The sequence below is a fragment of the Rhynchophorus ferrugineus genome, unplaced genomic scaffold (genome assembly GCF_030347505.1).
Source record: "Rhynchophorus ferrugineus isolate W39M unplaced genomic scaffold, kcgeb_rfMv2 rfM2, whole genome shotgun sequence".
NCBI classification, from domain to species: Eukaryota; Metazoa; Arthropoda; class Insecta; order Coleoptera; family Curculionidae; genus Rhynchophorus; species Rhynchophorus ferrugineus.
In genome coordinates this window covers 3,994,248-4,015,646 of record NW_027472581.1, presented here as the reverse complement: position 1 = coordinate 4,015,646, position 21,399 = coordinate 3,994,248, and the positions used below count along the sequence as shown (strand labels likewise).

At 31.1% G+C, this 21,399-nt stretch overlaps 2 protein-coding genes across 5 annotated transcripts in view; one reads left to right on the top strand and one right to left on the bottom strand.

The window, feature by feature from the left end:
- The window catches only part of LOC143190419 (DNA oxidative demethylase ALKBH2), a 47,422-nt gene extending 36,901 nt beyond the window's left edge, over positions 1-10,521 (bottom strand). Inside the window, 1 exon segment of the mRNA XM_083059049.1 lies at positions 10,382-10,521. The gene's annotated coding sequence lies outside the window, so the exon portion shown is untranslated.
- Positions 10,522-10,705: 184 nt separating this feature from the next.
- LOC143190415 (uncharacterized) overlaps positions 10,706-21,399 on the top strand; it is a 314,791-nt gene continuing 304,097 nt past the window's right edge. For 2 of the 4 annotated variants that reach the window (XM_076394676.1, XM_076394673.1), the window contains exon 1: positions 10,706-10,927. The gene's annotated coding sequence lies outside the window, so the exon portion shown is untranslated. The remainder of the gene's footprint in view (positions 10,928-21,399) is intronic. The other 2 variants (XM_076394677.1, XM_076394674.1) reach the window with 2 other exon arrangements.

Here is a 21,399-nt window from a genome sequence, read left to right as displayed (position 1 = left end):
GTTTATATATGTAAATAAGATGTATAAATAATCGAAATAAAATATATCGTGTCTTGAAGGGTTAACGGATAAATAATATTATGTATGTGGCTGCTTCGATTTTGATCAACGATATATATTGGTGAAAATGTAAAATGGTAATGCAAATAATTGTTAAACTATCTCACTTAAATGTTAAATTCGATGTATATAACTAGAAAAATAAAATCATAAAATACTCTGTTTTTTATTATTTATGATTTTGTTCCATTAAACCATAGAAACACTTGTCTATAATGTTTCATACGATATGGTTAGTACTTAAAAAGCACACTGACTGATTTTTACCCATCCCCCCATCAGATCCTAACTTGGTTCCAAGTAGCCACCTTGGAAGTGCACTTTTTCGAATAAAAAAATAATTTTGAAAATCGATCCATAATCGACGGAGAAACCGGCGAACATACATTAAAAAATATATATCTACAGCCGATAAATGCAAAAAAATGGTGAGTAATTTTTAACACAATTTAATACAATTATTTCAGAGATAAATATTAGTATGGAAAGTATCCATAGAAAACTTAGGGATAAGCAGCTCTTGGAGGGATATAAGTTATCACTTCACTGTTAATATAGGAACTAAATAGTACAAAGATAACCCACAAAGAGTTCCAATGCAAATTGCAGACATTTCTGTTTCAATTTGGGTACAGATATAGGTATCTTAAAGTGGAACCTTAGGTCAGCTATGGCAAGACGCTAGTAAAAAGAGCATAAAGATTAAAAAAAAGTTGATGAAAAAAGGTAAAAATTACCGTAATATTTAGGTTCTGTAAATCATAATATTTTTTAATTATTCATTCCACAAATATATTGTTTTTCATGTTAGAAAAAGGAATTCAACAAAAAGATCTCGACAAGAATGGCTATCATCCATTTATTATCCATTATTTATTATTATCCATTATTTTTGTTGTACATTTTTAGAAACTTATGAGGATGCCGCTTTGTTATATACCACTTGGCATTTGCTCTCTGCTTAGATTTCGATTTTTAGATTTAGTTTTGCTGCCGGCCATGTTGTGGTAAAACAACAATCATCATATTTATATTCATATAGCTATAATCCCACAAATTACTACCAAAATAATTCCTCTAATTTTCTATTTTATTTTCTAACAACGTAGCTATTTTGCATTTCCTCAGCATTTCGACAATATGTGTCATCTAGGCAATGCAACGTTTTCATCAGTTTGGTTAGGACATGAGGTAGATCGTCACATATTTGTTTGACTTCGACGACTCATCAATGGTATCCCTTACCATTGTTAATCACTACATAGTATAAAACAAAGTCGCCTTTCCTGTCCCTATATCCCTATGTGCGCTTAAATCTTTAAAACTACGCAACGGATTTTGATGTGGTTTTTTTCAATAGATAGAGTGATTCAAGAGGAAGGTTTATATGTATAATACATGCAAAATATACTAAGGCAACATTGCTAATTTTAGAGGTTTCTAACGTGATGTCGTAAATTAACCTATTTTTTTAGGCTTATTTAACAATTAGCAAAAACGCTGCCTAACCCTACTAGTTAGATCAAATTAATGTACTACAGTATTGTACACCATAAAAAGGTCTACAAAAAAGTCCGCGATGGTATATGTTTATCTTTTAGGGATAACCCACATTAACCATTTTTATTGTTTACTTTTTACGTGAGAAAATGGCTTATTTATGAAGCTATTTTAAGCAATACGGCATTAATCCTTATCGAATTAAGTACCTTAAATACAGTGTGCAATTAATATAGATCAATATAGTTCCTTACAGCATGTAAATTAAACAAATATTTTCGGAGATATTAGAAATTTAAAATTTGCGTTTAAAAATGTGTAATGTAATAAAAATTGTATGAATTTAGATATTCCAAAGATAGCAGGAAATCTTCATAGTAAGTATAGGGGAAGAGGAATTGTTTTACTCCAAATTTAATGCGTGCAGGCCAAGGGCAGTAATGAATGAACCAAAAATACTGGATCGATTTTAATCATGTTTTCATTGAGTGACATAGGCATATATATTTTATGCTCGTGCAAAGTCGGAGCGGGCCGCTATGTTTTTATATACAACGTTCATATTTTTTCTGTAGTGTATTTAATTTAGTATCAGCATTACACCCGTGCGAAGCCGGGGCGGGTCGCTAGTAATAAATATAAAGAAAGTTCTCGTACACTAAATTTGTTATTAACTAATAACAAATCTGAAATACATTTACAAAGTCATCAAGAAGTTTATTGTATTGCCTGTGGCAATGTGTAAATTCGTTTTAGAATCAGAGAATATTATCATTTTCATTTTATTACAGAGATTTTAAAAAGAGACACAATGCTGTCTGATAAGTACAAACGTGTAACTGAACTAGCCGGTCAAAGTCGTCGGGTTGCCAAACGTATGCAAAATTCTTCGAAACAATAGTGATAAAACGTTATAAACCGGCAAACGTTACTTTAATGCTTTGCTTAATTTGATACATTTCAAATCTCTACTTATTACTACTCCGAAAATTCCGAAGCCAGACAGAACCGATTGTGTCTCTAATCAGTTACTCTGAAAAGTAACGAGATAATGGAGGCCCCCCTGCCAGTAAAATTCATTAGAGATGTTTACTGTTAAATGTTAATATGCTGCGATTTTTATTGAAAATATTTTTAGGGTGTTGGAGCTGCAATAAATATCTGAAATATCTCAAAAAAAAACGAAAAATATGACCTTGAATTCAATGTAATAAAATGCAATGAAAAGAATTAAATGTAAATAAAATCAAACATAAATCTAACCTACAAACTATTATGACTGTGTACTTAATTGTAGTTTTAAATCCTTTGATAATATATGCATTAGATTTACAATAATGTTAAAATATAAATTATATTTGATAACAGTATTTTTGATTAATTATTTTATTTAGTTTAGCATTTTGTTGTATGTCAAAGTTAAACTGAACTAAAACTCAGAGTTGATGCGGCAACATTGGGATATTTTGACGTCACAAATTTAGTTGACGTATGTACAAAATAACTTCGGATAGACTAGGGTTAAATAAAATAAAATGCTGGTTTCATTTGATTTCAGCTCCTAGTGTATAGTACACTATTTCTTGCTTATTTCACAAAAGGGTAAGATAAGCTTGGACGTATAAATATGATTGAGAGTTCACATTGTACTAACTAAAACATTTTAAAACATTAATTATATTTAAAACATTAGATATGCTTAGTATAATCTTAATCTACCAATTAATTTATTACTACTGTTCTGCTGTACTTACATTAATACACAAGGGGAGTACGAGATTAATAAATAAGGGAATATTAACTAAATTAAAATAAAACTAATATTCTTAAGCTAAAGTTAAGAATACACTTAAAAACTAAACAAGTTTTTGAGGTTTGGTTCGCTTCAATCGTCTGATTTCCTGCGTGTTATTCAGAAGCTGTACCGCTTGCACTTTGCTGTGATTTAGCAGCATTATTTCATGTTTTTAATGTTTTATCAGTAGATATTGCTTCCATGATGCTGTGATCTAGCAACCTGTTTAAAAGAGAAATCTTGGATTACTTCGTGTATCCATTTGATTCCGAGGTCATCGTGCAACTTTTCGTTGGTTACGTTAAAACGCGATACGTAGCGATTACGACCAATGCTATAAGCATTGGTATTAGTACTAGTTGGTTTGATGTTTTAGTGCAACCCCATATTTGCACCCCGTAGGTCCAAATTGGCTTTATGACTTACTGATGAACCAGTCTCTTTGATTTTAGGTCATGTTGAGAGTATCTTGACTAACCAGTACAGTTGCTTGACTTTGAGTCTTATATGCTCTGTTTATTTTTTGATTGTAGTCTTTTTTCCTCCATCCTGTTTCCATTTTAACCTACCATCGAGATATATTCCGAGGTATTTAGCCGATTCTGCTTGAGGAATCGGGCATCCAATATGCGATATAAAGTAAAACATGATTATTACATTTTAAATTATTATAGTAGAATTTTGTTTATGATATACCACATAAAACTCTTAATTTTTGTTCGGCGAGCGCAAAAGTAACTATGATTTTTAGTTAATACTCCGAGATTCCATTGTTTTTCCATGAAAACCTTGAAAATATTTGAGTATTCTTAACATTTTAATGGAAATAAACACTATTAAAAAACAATGTACTGTTAACTTCAACTTTTGTTCGAAAGAGTATTTTTAACGACGAGACGCATTTTTCGGAGAAAAGCTGTGATAATAGGCGTAGTTGTAACTGAAGGAATGACGTCAACTCACACTACGTTCACCAGATGGCGATACAAACTCAAAAATTTAATGTCGAAAACGATCATAAACGAAATTTTTTCGAACAAAATGAACAAATGTGGATATCCTACATCAACCACATGAAGGTATGATTATGTAAATAAATAACCGTTGTATTTTATTTCAAAATATTTGCTAGTTCTTAATCACGGTGGTTTATTCTCTTATATAAATCTAATATTATTTAACATTCAAAAAATATCATGATAAATAATCATAATAATTACGATAACGACGGTTATAAATATGGATATTATATCGCGTAAAAAATAAAACCCTCTATATTTCACGATAGCGGGAAAATTGGCCTTTAACAACCTCAAAGAACGCTTTATAATTATCACCAAGCACCATCCCCAACATTTCGTTTCCGAAAAACACCAAAAATATAGCGGGTTTTACGTTTTAATGATTTAACTGACCCAAAGATTAAAATAAATTCGGTATAACCCGGTCCCTTCCCATAAAAAAGCTTTCACAAACCTTTTTATAAATAACATGGTCCTTGTGATCAATACAACAGCTCGCACAACGGACTATTCACTTTTCGAAACGCATTCCACACACGCACATTCGAAACTGACCTTATAAAGAAACTTCATTTATTTTCTTCCGTTTTCTAAATGGTACCTTGTTCTTTATATGGAATGGCGAAGTCATTTTTTCTACTCAATATTATCCATTCGTTGGAATAAGGAATGGATTCGCTCCAACTTTGGGTATAAAGAAGTTGTCATAGCGCGTTTTGAGGAATATTCTTAGTAAAAAAATTTGTGCTAGTATGTAACTAGTAGCAACAGATGAACTGAAAAGTCTCCGGCCTACCATATTAAAACAAATTTTTTGGCAAAATTAGTTTTTTTATTTTCAACACAATTTCTTTCAAGGGTAATATAATGATTATAGCGACCCTCCAATTTTTCGATGCCATTTTTGTAGTACGATTTGTCCTTTGATTCAAAATAGGCCTCCACCGGCGACCACCTTTACATTGGACAAAAATAGTCACTGGGGGCCAGATCTGAAGAATACGGTGATGAGGAAGAAATTCGTAGCTCAATTCATGGATTTTTGACACGGTGCATTGTCTTGGTGAAGCAGTACTTTCTTTTTCTTCAAATTCGGCCGTTTTTCGGCGATTTCGTCCTTCAAACGGTCCAATAACGCTATGTAATAGTCGCTGTTGATGGACCTTCCTTTTCAAGGTAGTCAAGGAAAATGATTCAGTGAGCATCCAAAAATACAGACGCCATAACCTTGTCAGATGACTGTTACGTTTTCCCACGCTTTGGAGCGGGTACATCGTGTGCAGTCCACTCGGATTGGACTTCGGAGTAAAATGATAGTTCGGAGTAAAAGAACTCGGGTTTATTACGCTTGATTATCTTTAAACACTGCTGCGAATCATCAACTCGTCGTTGTTTTTGGTTAAAAGTGAGCTCGCGCCACTCACTTTGCATAGAGCCTTCTCATACCCAAATATTCGTGAATGGCATAATGTACATGTTCAATTGAAATCTTTAGAGTGTCTGCTATTTTATTTACGGTTTTTCAAAATCATTTTGTGGATTTTTTAAATATTTTCGTCGGTAACAAACTCTTTTGGGCGTTCATCGTCTTCGGTGCTCATTTCACCACGTTTAAACTTAACATACCAATCCTTGATGGTTGATTTTCGTGTTGATTTGCTTCAACTGTATTTATTCCCTTCAAAAAGCAATATTTTATCAACACGGCAAATTCCTTTTAATCAATTTTTTCACAATAACAAAACTTGCTTCACTCAAAATGCTATAATTTACAAACTAATGATCTGACAGCTGTCAAATTTATACCTGGCAGATAGGTTTCTCAAAAATATGTAGTTTAAACAAAAATGTAGTTAGTACCAACCTTCAAAAGAAAGCTGTTGAAATTTCATGTTATTCTGCTCACAAGTTTGGGAGTTAACGTATTAAGAGTGACACTACTTTTGTAATTTTTTAAGCAATGGATGAAAAACCATTTCGTGTTTAAATTTTACACTGCTTCTTGATGGGAAAATGCCGTTCAGCGAAGCAATGGCATTTCAAGCGAAGCAATGGCTTGAAAATTGTTATAAGGACTCAGAAACTGTCTCAGAAACAACAATAAAACAACAATGATGCAGAACGCAGTGGAGTCACCAATGAGCTGGTAACACCTGAAAAAAAGAACGTGTTGGTGATTATGAACAGGCTTTGGCCATGTTTAAACGTAACAAACAGTAATTTTTGTGTCGATATGTGACAATGGATAAAACATGCATCCATAACTTCACTACAGAATTAAAACGATCGCCATCTGAGTGAACAGCAACTCGGTGACAGGCCCATTTTGAAGCAAAAGATAAATCGTTCTACAAATGTGGTATTTAATTAATTAATTAATTAATTTTATTTTAAAAGCTATCAGCCTTTTGGGCTATTTAGACCATATTTTATTACATAACACACAATAGACACTAATAAACTAACAATATATAATATATATAAAATAAAAGACAAAATAAAGATTTTTAAATTAAAGTAATAAATAATACAGACTACAATAGAACATAATACTGATTTCTCTGAAGGTATCACAAGAGCTGTAAAAACCTCGCGGCCGTCAAAAAGTTCATAAACATGTCCAGGTGTTTGGGTTGAACCAGTTGTTCTAATGACATAGCATCTCCAGTTGTTGCCTTAATATTTCAAGTTTTCGACAGTCCAGCAGGATGTGCTTGACGCTCTGCTATACCTAATATTGATCACATAATGGACGGCCTCTTCCGCATCCGAGCGAGGATGCTCAATTGAAACCTGCTAAAGTTATTAATATTAGGAGATTGATGAAATGTTATTTTCCATAAGGAGATCCGAATTTAGTTTGAATTGAAATGTTAGAGCGCTGCTAGAATGATTGTGTGAGTCTTGATGGAAATTACGTTGATGAACAAAGAACTAGTTTTCTTCGTTACGCCCGGAACTTTTCAACCCATGTGTTATTTAATGTTATTACTAGATGGAGAAAAGTAGGTTTTTTCGAAATGAATTGAATCGAAAGAAACAAGAATTAAACGTAAAAAGTAAATATGCTCTTGAATGAAAGTAATATACGTTTCTTAGATATACAATTGTTAATTAGGTGGATTAGACCTTCAGGGAGATACCATTATATAAAAAAACGCGCCTAAACACTCTACCTTATGGGTGGTGTGGAAAAGAGTTCAATGTAAACAAAATAAATCTAACCTGTAAACTATTATACCTGTGTTTTTAATTGTAGTTTTCCTAGTCCTTCGAAAATATATGTATTAGATGTAGTATAATGTTAAAACAAATTATATTTGATAACAGTTTTGTTTAATTATTTTATTTAAGAATTTTCCTGACTATATTGCAATGTTTCGACGTCACAAATATCCATGACGCATTACTAAAAGAACTTTGAATAGACTATACAATGTATTGTCTAGTGCATTTTGCATATTTGTTTTGAAATTTTTTGAAATTTTGAAACAAATAGTGTTTACTATTTTGAAAAATTGTTATTTTTCAAGATAGTAGACACCCTTAGTAAACTAAATGAACAAAAAAAATTCCATTGTCAATAATTGTGGTCTGTGTATATGGTAATCAGCCACACAGAAGAAAAAACTAAATTGTTTTAATCAATAAAAAGTATTGGATTATCAGTCAGATCAATTTCAAGTTTAATGCAATCAATTGCATTGTTTCAAGTGCAGTTTTAATAATTTCTAATATTTTTTTTATTTTTCAAGATAGTAGACACTGTTAACAATCAAAACGACTAAAAACAAATAATTCTATTCTCAATATTTGTGGGCTGAATATATTACAGTAATCGTCAGCACTGAGAACAAAAACGAAATGACTTTCTTGCCAACCAACTTCAATATTTATTTAATTATGAAGTAATAAATAATTTAGCATTTATTTATTTATTTATTCATTTATTTATTTATTACTTTAAAAGCCCATCTGTCTCTTGGGCTGTTTAGGATCTAGTTACAATGTATTTTTAAAATAAAGTATATAAAAATGACAATGAAATTCAAGAATAATATACTATAGAAATTACAATAGAGAAGAATTACAAAGGGTGCTTATCCAATTCCGAGCTACCGTCTCAGTACCTCAAAATGTTCACAGAAGGATGTGCCTGACGCTCTGTTGTGTTTGGCTTTCGTCACATTGTGGAGGGTCTCTTCCTTCTAAGAGATGCTCATGCATTAGTCTGCTATGCCCTATTCGCAGCCGAGCAAGGATGCTCAATTGGAACCTGTTGAGATTGTTAATATCAAGAGATTGGTGAAAAACCCCCTTGATTTCCCACAACTTATTATTTTCCATAAGGAGATCCCAATTTAGTTGATCCAACTTTATGTATATAGTTTTTATATGTGTTTTAGCGTCTTCCTTACTGAATAGAACGCTCAGTTTGACTGAATCTTCCTTTCTGCTTGCCAGATAATCGGCTCTTTCTAGTCTCCTCGCTATTGTTGTATGTAGTTCTCTGATAGATATAACTATTTAGCATTTAATCAACAAAAATCAGTAATTTTGAAGCCTATTTGGATTTATAGGCTACTAATATAGGGGTTGCACTAAAATATCAAACGGACTAGTATTCAACGTTGCCATACAGAAGTTTACAACCGAGTTGGTCGATGTATAACCAATGCTTGTCGTACTTAATCGACGAAGGACTGCACGATGACCTTGAAATCAATTGGATCTACGAAATTGTTCAAGAGTTCGTATTAAAACATGAAGTAAGGTTGATAAGTCACAGCAATACGGATTGTCGGAGGAACACGAGCAAAGAAAGTGCTGCTTCACCAAGACAATGCACCGTGTCACAAGTAAGTGAAAACGATGGCAAAAATCCACGAATTGGGCTTCGAATTGCTTCATCGTCCACCGTATTATTCTCCAGATCTGGCCCCCAGCGACTATTTCCTGTTGTCAGATCTCAAAAGAATGCTCGCTGGGAAGAAATTTTCGTCGAATGACGAGGTGATCGACGAAATTGAGGCCTATTTTGAAGCAAAGGACAAATCGTACTACAAAAATGGTATCGAAAAGTTGGAGGGTCGCTATAAGCAGTGTATCACCCTTGAAGGGAATTATGTTGAATAAAAAAAACTAATTTTGCCAAGAAAATATGTTTTACTACGGCAGGCCGGGGACTTTTCAATTGGCCTGTTTAAGTGAGACTCAAGTTCGAAAATTTTAAGTAGTATTTGAATGAATGGTATTCTTTAAGATGTACTCAACTGTTAAATATTACAGAAAATTAATTATACATATAATTTATTCACGTTTTTAAAAAGCATATGGTTATTAAAAAAAGATCCATTTGCCCGTATGACTAACACTCGTTCTACCCGGAAACGCAAGCATATTCAAATACTTTTATTTTCTAATTCGCAGACAGTTGAATAGCTGACGGCCACTAGGACTTTTTCTTTGTTTCTTTTTATAAATCGTTACGGCGAAAGGTTAAATAAGAGGTGTTTTACGAAAAGTTGAAACAGAAACTGATTGAGACAGTGCATTATCTACCAATTATGGAATAATCATCAGTAGGTGAGTGAAAAATTAGTCCCAAAAATGTAGATTCTGTGTTTTGACATAATAGTAGCCTTCAGAATAGTTCTTGAATTCGATTTCTGCAACGATTTTTCAGATATCTTTTTAAATTTAAAATCTAAAAACCACGGGTCACTTTCATCATATTAAAATGTATTAAATATGCCAAATTACACCAAACAATAACAAAAAAATATAAATACTTACGATTTAAAATCTGGTTTAATACCATATTACAAAGTGAGGTTAAGTCAAACTGAAAACTATATCAATATTCACGAACTATTACGAAATAATAACGTTAAAATGCATGACAATATCTAGTTTCATTCAATATAATCCAACACCACTATATATTTGCATTTATTATAAGCTTCTATTAATATATAGTAAAACTAAACGGTTTCTAACTTACCTTGACTTATAGACAATTTTGTAATGCTACCTAAATACACTTAAATAACACTGAACTTTTATTATTATTTTCTAAACGTTTTAGAGTACCTTTAAAAATATGCATTTCTTTCCACAGGCAATAAACACAACATTAATCACATGTCTTGATAGAACTAAACGAGTGCTTTTTATTTTCTCGGCTACACGGGCAACAAGGACGGATATACACGACCCAGCACGCAACCGTGAAGCGAATACGAATGCGTCCGATGAAGAGGGAAATACTGTGCAAGTGGTTGCGCGTCAGATGTTCTACCGGCATGGGCAACTAGGATTTCGTGCTTATTACTGTTCGTCCGTTCGTGGTTGACACTTGTCCCATCGCGAAGACTTCGGGAGAAATATATTTACGTAAGGCGAATAAATATTTGAACGTTTGCAAATCACCCATTGGCATTGTTTGGAAAGTGTATTTTGTTTGTGACTGAAATGTGACATTATTTTTTTGTTTTAATCAGTTTTAAGGGAATCAACCGTCGTGGGTGACAGGAATAGTATTGCTGCGGTAAGTTGGTTTTAAATCGTAGTTTCCAGTGGTAAGAAGTTATTTGAGGTTAAAATTATGCTTGGTATTATTAGTTTATATACGGAGTACCTTTAAAAACTATTTGATATGTACTGTGGCGGGCCGATACGTGCCGCGGGTCAAAAATTGACAGGCGACGTGCGTATGGCAGTACGACCGGTCATTAACAATCGAAACTAGTGCAAAATTCGATTTTTTTTATTAATTGACATTGCATAAAGCGCCTCGAAGAAAGTGGTTTGGTAGCGTAAGAAATGCGTGGCCCGTCGAGTGATAGCAGACCGGTGGAGGTGGTGCCCGGTAAAGAATGCCATCGAAGACAATAGGACGGTTTTCTTTTTTTCTGTGATTGAATGAATGGGACGGCGACATGCTGAATAATTATCAATGAACCTTGCACCGTGCCTGTCTTGAATTAGGGCTTTTGATATTTTTTTAATGACTGTGTTCGGATTTTACCGGTCAAAGTATTTGAAATAGGGTCAGTGATACATTCTTGTTAATGTAAAAGTGTATAGTGTAGTAAAAGTGTATTTAAATGCAGTCAGTATTAAATATTAGAAGAATGCTATAAACAATTCATATAAAAATATTTTCTTAACGCCTTGCTGGTAAAGAATATAAACAATTTAAATTCTACGTTCAATATAATTAGAGATTATTTAATTCTTATATTAGATGTAGGTGGTAACTGTTGGAAAAAGTTATGTTTTGAACGTTTTGTTTGGACTTATTCTAACAATATTCTAACAGATGGACCATTCTGGAACATTATTTTACTTTTGTGTACTCTACTAGGGAATGTAATAGAGAAAAAGGATCTCATATAATTAAATTGCATATTGTTGGCATGTTGTTGATTCAAGATGAGATATTGTGTGTATTCAGCTGGTTGTTTTATTTTCCATGAAAGAGAAGTATCCTGTTTCGATAGAAAGAATTGTACTGTATAACAATATTAAGGAAGAGCTTTGATTTATATGTAATTCTATTTTTTTTAATCAGTAATGCTTCCTAAGTTCATGTAGCTTAATTTTCCCCAAATTTGAATAAGGCAAATGTGCTGTTCTGCTTTAACTAGCTTATATTCATAAGACTTCAAGTCTTTCTTTCTGTTGACCTGCTTGCATCAGGAATTATATATCAATTGTTTAAAAAATCTATAGACAAATAAGTTAACGTGTTGGCCGCAGATGCAAGATATTTATCTGTGTAACTATAAAACGTTATATAAAATTTAGGTTTTTCGGTTTCAGTTTCAACAGAATAATAATTCATCTGTATAGTATTTATATCTGTGTAGAAAAGGTAAAATGATAGAGTTTATAAATAATAGTAAAACTAGAATAAAAAGTGGTTTTAGTATACTCGTTATTAGGACAATATTTAAATTATATTATTATTCGCAAAAAATGAACTGTACTTCAAATATAACTTAAAAATTGTAAGTTTAGAGTTGAATATTATCATTTTTAAAAAAATCAACATGAATGTATTTGAATAATTTTAAAAAATACTATATATATTTTTAAACGTATTAGTCTAGTTCATAAAATTAGTCCCAAAATGTTAGTCTAGTTCATAAAATTAGTCCCAAAATGTTGAATTTTTTAATTCAGTTTAGTTTATGCCGGCTTGGTGGCGCAGTGGTAAATGCGATGGGACGGTCCTCCTACTGTTGCGATAGCCGCGGGTGCGAATCCTGCTGGGGCATGGTCGTAAATTTATGTTCGTGATTATTTAAAATTAGGGAATGTTCTAGGCAAGAGTGTAAAATCCGACAAGGAAAATGATCCCAGTCACTCCAGTAACCAGAGTGGGTAAGACTGGATGTCTTCTGGGATGATTTCTAAAGTTAGTCGCTCGCCATTCGGTAGGTTTAATGCTGAGGACCGTGGTTCGGAGCCCACATTAAATTTTAGGCCCATTCGAGATAAACCCATAGTTGGTAAAAGGAGACTTTAAAATATATATATAAAAAATTTAGTTTATTTTATTGATATATTAACGGCTAGCATCATTACGAGCAAATTAAAAATGTTCAATTTTTTAAGTAATAGGACTAATTGTTTATTAATAAATTTTAGAAGCAATCTTCTTTTGATATTTTGTTCAGTAGTTGTTAACATTTAAGTTGGAAATGGTTGGTGTCGCATAAATATGTACTAACTCTGGATATTGGTGCTGTGTTCCCAGATATTTAAGCCTTTGTAAGGCATTTCTTGAAAATTGCGTATTTTTAGCAATTTTTTATTAACTATTTATATAAATTTTATATTTTCACGGCATCTCATTTCTTGAGGGATATCTGCGCAGCATAAAGAATTATCACTAAATTCAGTAAATTAAAGTAGGATTTGTTTGAAACTTTCAGCTTATATACCAGATTGAACAAATTTTTTAATACGTTTAAAGATTTTTCTTTCAAGTGGAAATCTTAATCAGGTTATTTTGGTTCACTTTTGTTAGTATTATTTTAATTAGTGTAAAGTACTATTATTTTTAAAGGAAAAGTTAAATAATATTAATATTAAGAATTATACATTAAATATAATTAGTTGATTTGAGTAGTGAGCGCGTTTATAATAAAAAAAGTTTTAACGTTAACAATTACTAATTAATTATTATTAAAGTATACTTGTAAAGTTTGAATATATTTAGTAGTAGAGGCTAATCGGGATTTAAGAAACACTTTCTTGAAAATAATATATAATTAAGAAGCACTGCTATACTGTGTTTTCTTAACAATTTAAAGGTTGCCTTTTATATTACGGGATTGGAGATCAGAGTAAAATATTTAACATAATAAATATGCTTTTCGATCACTTACTTAATAATATAAGGGTTGTCTTTCATATTTTGTAAATTAAGATCAAGATTACAGAAAAATGTATAGTAGAGTTATATAGTTCTAATTAAATTTAGAGTCGTTTTTTTTAAGACATTAAATATCCAAAAATGTTACTCAAATCAATGTTATACGACATATGTTCTGTTAAAATGATTATTTGAGCTTTGAAATTTTTTAGAATCAATCATCAATCACCAATATAAAATAATAATTAATACGTTAATTCGTCTTGATATATGCTGAGTGTGATAGAATAGTACTAGATCGTATTTTACATATACAGTTAGTGTTCGATTGCCTTAAGGACCGAAAACTTAACGACAGAACCACTTAAACATTCAAAATAAAGTAAATAATTTCTTGATATTTTTTATTCCGTAATTGTGGGTTTTAATATTTTGTTTTGTAGCTTTTATGGGTTTTTACGATTTTATGATGGGGATTACTGTCAATTAAAACACAATTTATTTTGATGCTTTGGGCGTTTAACTACTACCGTTTTAACTACTCTTCGCCGTCACTTTTAATGTACTCATCAATTTTGATTGTATTTTAGTACAACTGTAAAGTTACGAGATTGTTTCTAATCAGATGAGAATTTTCCTTAATTAACTGAAGATTTTTGGTTCTCTTTTGTTTATATTTCATTGTTAGCTTTATATTTCTCTTTATGAACTTTCAAAGGTTTCTCAAAGACTTTTGAGATTTTCGAAGATAATTTTATCGGCCGGTAGGAGGTGATATATTCTAGTGTTTTCCTTGGTTTGAGAATAATTACTATTTGAGCTATTTTCCAGATGCTAGGAAAATAATTAGTTTGTAACATAGCATTAACTGTGTATTTAAGAAAATATAATTTTTACATAACAATAACAAGTAACTAAATAATATTTTTGGAAATTTAATACTTTTCAAAATTTCGGAATTCAAGAAAAAATGTAAGAATCTTAACGTGTCTGTGATAATGATGTAAAGTGATTAATTTCACTGATATTTGTGGATTTATCGTTAATGTTACACCTGTTTCATATGTAGACGTGCATATTTAGTGTGAAGGTAAACGTGCTGCTAATTATATTATTCACAGAAATTAAATTACAATGTATAGATTATGATGGTTGATGCAATAAGCGATACAGTGCGCTTGTTATATCGTTAGAATTCATTAAAATAGAATAATTCTTTGCCATATCATTGACTTTATTTAGCTATCTTAGGTCTTCATTTTATTATTGTGATTTACAACTAATGTTATAAATAATGTTTAAAACTTTTATAGCGTTAATATATATATTTTTTAGTGTTTAATATATGAAGTTTTAATTTTGAACATAAAATGATTATTAATTTAACGAAATTTTTAAGATTTTTCTTTATTAATTTACGAACTAGTTGCGTTGGCAAATAGTGGACATCAAGTCAATTATTTTCGTCCTTATTTCCATATCTTCAGTATTTCTGATAATAGTGCATTTATAATAATATTGCCTTTTTAATTTACTTTAATATATTATTTAAAAAAAAATCATTTGTAAAATTACTGTATATAAGTGGAGAATATTTTCAGGTATGAAAAAAGCTGAAAGTCGGAGAGAGATAAATCTAGCGAATAAAGTGGATGTTGAAATAATTATATAAAAGTTTATCATAATATTTAAGTCTGTTGTTTTACTAGCCTGAGGATAATTCATGAATTTTTTTTTGCATCCCAAAAAATAAAACCAACATATATTGCATTACATTAATAATATTCTTATAGTTTATCCAGAGTTATTTTGTCTATACGTCATCTGAACTTATAACGTCAAGACGTCGCAATGTTGCCGTATCAACTGTGAGTTTTAGTTCCTTTTGGCTTTGGCATACAACAAAATTCTAATCTAAATAAAATAATTAAACAAAAATGCTGTTATCAAATATAATTTATTTGAACATTAGAGTAAATCTAATGCGTATATTGTCAAAGGACTTAAAACTACGTACACAATTATAATAATTTGTAGGTTAGGTTGTGTTTGATTGTATTTACATTGAACTCTTTTCTATAACACCTATGAGGTAGAGTTTAGGCGCGTTTTTAGTTGTATCCGCTGGAAGCCTAATCCAACTAATTAACAATTGCATATCCAACTAATATATTTTACTTTCATTAGAGAGCATATTTTTTTACGCTAAGTTCTTGTGTATTTCGGTACAGTGTTTCTTTGTAAAGACATTTTGATATCACTGTATTTCTCCTTCGTTTGTTCTGTTAATTCCTGTACGCATCTTTTTTGATAAAACTAGAGTTAATCACCGCGTTATCCTTAACGCATTTGCCATATCTGCAAAAAAAAGTTACTATTCTTTCTCTCCTGACACAGTTTAACCAGATGCTCATGTACATACTGAACAATTACATACACATCGGTCCATATAAATATTTTATACTCTCTAATAATATTTCCTGCAGTTATCATATATTAATTATATACTCACCTTTACTTATTTTCGTTCTCATCACTTCACTGAAATATCGTGTTCAGAAAGTTTCGTTGAAGTGAATAAGTAAGCTGTTAACTTCCGATCTATCAAACATTAGTCACAATTACATCATTTGTTAATTTCTTCTTCAATATGTCTAATCGGATTCATCCAAACCGAAGGTGCCATTAACCATTCCTATTAAAGAGCTATATTGGATTTGTGATATAAGTTTTGATAACACTTGCATAGAGGAGTTACGAGGTCAGGCTGTATTATTCTTGATAATTGTGTAAGTGTCTTCCTGTCCCAACTTTGTCATTACACATTACTGCTTATTGCAAACGTTATATAAAAATACTAGCGACTCGCCCCGGCTTCGCACGGGTGCAATGCTGATACTAAATTAAATACACTAGAGAAAAAATATGAACGTCCTCTTCCCCTATACTTACTATGAAGATTTCCTGCTATCTTTGGAATATCTAAATTCATACAATTTTTATTACATTACACATTTTTAAACGCAAATTTTAAATTTGTAATATCTCCGAAAATATTTGTTTAATTTACATGCTGTAAGGAACCATATTGATCTATATTAATTGCACACTGTATTTAAGGTACTTAATTCGATAAGGATTAATGCCGTATTGCTTAAAATAGCTTCGTAAATAAGCCATTTTCTCACGTAAAAAGTAAACAATAAAAATGGTTAATGTGGGTTATCCCTAAAAGATAAACATATACCATCGCGCACTTTTTTGTAGACCTTTTTATGGTGTACAATACTGTAGTACATTAATTTGATCTAACTCGTAGGGTTAGGCAGCGTTTTTGCTAATTGCTAAATAAGCCTAAAAAAATAGGTTAATTTACGACATCACGTTAGAAACCTCTAAAATTAGCAATGTTGCCTTAGTATATTATGCATGTATTATAAATATAAACCTTCCTCTTGAATCACCCTATCTATTGAAAAAAACCGCATCAAAATCCGTTGCGTAGTTTTAAAGATTTAAGCGCACATAGCGATATAGGGACAGAAAAGGCGACTTTGTTTTATACTATGTAGTGATTTTTATTATTGGAAGTATGATCCCAAATATCGTCTTGATCTGACGTTCTATTTGTTTCAGTATATGCCATGAGGTATAGCTCAGAAGCATTTCTATTTTTGTGAATGTACCGAGTCACATAAACACAATGCTATCAGAGAATACTAACATAACTTTTCACAAGTCAATACTTGAATGTACCAAAATATTTCCCAATGATAATTTAACTGTCAACCCAATAATAAGACTGTATATCTATTTTTTAAGTAATGGGACTAATTGGTTTTTTTACAAATTTTAAAAGCCATTTTGTTTTGATATTTTCTTCCAATTTTTGTTGGAAATGGTTGATGTTACAAAAATTTGTACAAATTCTGGATATTGCTATTCTGTTCCCAGACATTTTAAACCTTTGTAATTCATTTATTGAAAATGGTGTATTTTCTATTATATTAGGCATTTGATATATGGCATTTTTATTAATTGCTTATATAAACCTCATATTTTCACAACATCTCATTTCTTGCGTGATATCTTAAGAACTTATCACTAAATTTTGTAAATTACAGTAGGAGTTGTTTGAAACTTTCAGTTTATATACCAGATTTAGCTGATTTTTCTTAAACCTCACAATAAAATTATTTTTTATTATAATAAATTCAGATTTAACGTTGCCGTAAGTGCCTGTAACATAAATTGAGGGAAACTCTAGTGGAACAACCGAACTACTCTGTTTATTTTCCGCGAAATTATTATTGATTGATTTATTATTGAACTACATTATCTCTCGAATAAGACAGTCTTAACTTGAAACTTATTTGTTATGAATTTCATTTGTTAGACGAATATTTTATTTTGAGATTTGCAACATTAAAGTAAATAAGGATAATAATAAATGGTTCAAACATTATTTACAATTACAATTAGTTATTTTACAATAAAATATTAGGTAAGAGCGAAATGTAGTTTTTGTTTTTAATTTTTATAGTCGCATATCTACAGTAATACTTATTTAGCGTACGGTGTTTCTAAAGTAACAGTCCATTGAACATTATATTTATAAAGGTAGGTTTTTATTATTACTTATTATAACAAATAAAATAGTAAAATAGTAACAAGTAAATGAACACTAATTAGATATTAGTTTTTATCCTAATTTGCTAATGTTTTGAAGTTAAGTACTTTTTCTACTAATTGATGTACTTATTCTGCGATAGACTCTTTGAGCTTAACATCTATGGCACTGTTTTTAATGGTGCCGACCGACTTTTGTTGATAACTTCACTGAACTACATCAAGTGATTTTATTCTCTGTAATTTTTTGACTAAGCCATCATTATGCAAGAGCTGGACAACCTCAACATTAATCATAATCATTACGAATATACTATGAAGCTTATACTATGAAATTTTAAGCCTTGTTAGTAAGGTAAAAGCATTTCTTGATGCAGTTAACTCTAGTTCGGGCAAGAGTATCGCACCTGAAGCAGTGATAAGTGCATAATAATTCAAGATGTAAGGCCACCAAAGAAGGACTGAAAATGCCGTGAATTAACGTACCCTATTGGAATTTGTACATAAGCTTATAATTTAGGGTGAACGGCTACCATCTGGAGTCACCAAGATTTGGAAACCCATTCCATTTTACTTTTTTTCCCATTACCCATTACCCATCCCAATTTCCCATTACTTTTTCTCAGTTTAGGGTCTTAGGATTAATTTTTTCCACTTTGTTAACTAATCTACTAGTTCCAAACCAAACCAATTAAAAATAAATAAAAGTTCCTACCGAAACCATCAAGTCTCGTTTAATGATCTTACAATAAAATATATATACTACCCATTATTAGAAAGTATTTTAACAATTCCAATACTTTCACGTCGTGGCTACGTTAACTATATTTCACACGCTTTATCAGTATGATGAATTGTTTCCGAATTCGATATTCGACGATTTAGCGAAAACTTACTCGTTGGACGAATATTAGGCATCAAATATGTATACTTTCGAAACTGCGAGAACGGACCCGCCTCCGAGGAAACTCCCGCTAATAAACTTGAAACGGGAATCGCAGTTTTAACTGGAACTATTTTAATTTCCCTGTAGGCCTTTAAAGTGCAGAGTCCCGATTCGCAACAATGGTTAATTTAAGATGAAGTTCCTAAGACAATGGGAATTTATGAAATGCGGAAATCTATAGGTAAATGGAGAGAACATTGTTAGATATGACGAGAGTGGTTTTAAGTTTACTGTTTCGAATGTTCGAGATCGTCGGTGAATGAAATGGAATGAGTTTTTCATTTTTCTTTCGGTTTTTATGTTTGCAGAAATATTCTGGTTAAACATGAATAACACCAATCAAATATAAAAATACTTTCCTAGTTATCAATTATTTAATAACACTAGGGATTGGAATTGCTATAGCCTATACAAAGAAGTTTCAACATGTATTGAACGTCATCTAAATTTGTGTCGTCAAAACGCGCCGTATAAGCTCTTAGTTTTAGATCAGTTTGGCTATAATATACAACAAAATTGTAATCTAAATAAAATAATTAAACAAAAATACCGTTATCAGATATAATTTATTTTAACATTATAGTACATCTAATGCATATATTATCGAAGGACTTAAATCTACAATATAGTACACAGTTATAACAGTTTCTGGGTTAAGATTGTGCTTGATTATATTTACATTGAATTTTTTTCCATACCACTTATGAGTTAGTTTCCTAGGCGCATTATTTCTGTAGATGTATTCCCTGGGGGCCTAATCTATCTAATTAACAATTATATATCAAAGTAATATATTTTACTTTCATTAGAGTCTTTCCTTGTAAAGACATTTTGACATCACTATGTTTCTCCTTCATTTGTTACTACCTATATATATCTTTTTTGATAAAACTAGATTTAATCACTGCATTCTCCTTAATGCATTTGCCATATCTGCAAAACAATTACTATTCGTTCTCTCCAGATATATTTTAACCTAATGCTTATGTATATTCTGAACAATTACACACAAATCTTTCACACTTTACAATGACCTTTCCTACAGTTATCATATATTAAATATGTACTCACCTTTAGATGTTTCCATTCTCATCTTCTGTATTGGAAATTGGCAGCATTGAATCATATCATATTCAGAAAGTTTCATACAAGTGAATAACTAAGCTTAATTTCCAATCTATCTAACATTTGTTTATAGTTGCATCATTTGTCAATATCTTCTTCAATGTGTTTGATCGAGTTCATCCAAATCGAAGGTGTTGTTAACCATTCCTGTTTGCAACAAGAAGTAATGTTATGACGAATAAAACCTAATCAATCGTTATTCCAACTTTGTTTAACTTTTTTCATTAACTTTTATTATCCTAATACCATTTTGATTATCATCTTGCCATGAGTGGCCATATTGGTCTCAGTGTGAAATATCCATGTCTCATATAAATACATAAATTGAAATAATAAGTCTTCCTTCATTTTATTATATACTTTTAAAAATTGTATTGTTTTAAAAGAAATATCTGGAAGCTCCATTAGACGTCCTCGATACTTTCTAGACTAACAATTTCCTCTGAAATAATTGTATTAAATTATGTTTGTATTGAAAAACTATTCAGTATAATGTTTATATATTTCATATATTTAATCTCTGATAGAGCTAACATCAAGCTGATCTTGATTTGTCACCCGTTTCGTATGAGAACGTTTTGAGATATTTCAATGATCGTATCCATACTAATATTCAGTGTAACTGCAACACCCTAAAAATATTTTCAATAGAAATCACTGCAAATTAATATTTAACACTAGTAAAATGCTACCTGGCAAGAGGGATCCTCCATTGTCTAGTTCCTGTTCAAAGTAACTGATGCTATCTATTCTGTCTGGCTACGGAATTTCCAATCAAAGTAGTAATAAGCAACGATTTTAAATTTATTAAAAAAAAGTAAAGCATTAAAATAACGTCTGGTGGTTTATAACCTCTTAGCACTATTGGTGTGAAGAATTGAGCATATGTTTGATAAATGGACGACTTTCGCAGGATAGTTCGGTTACACGTTCG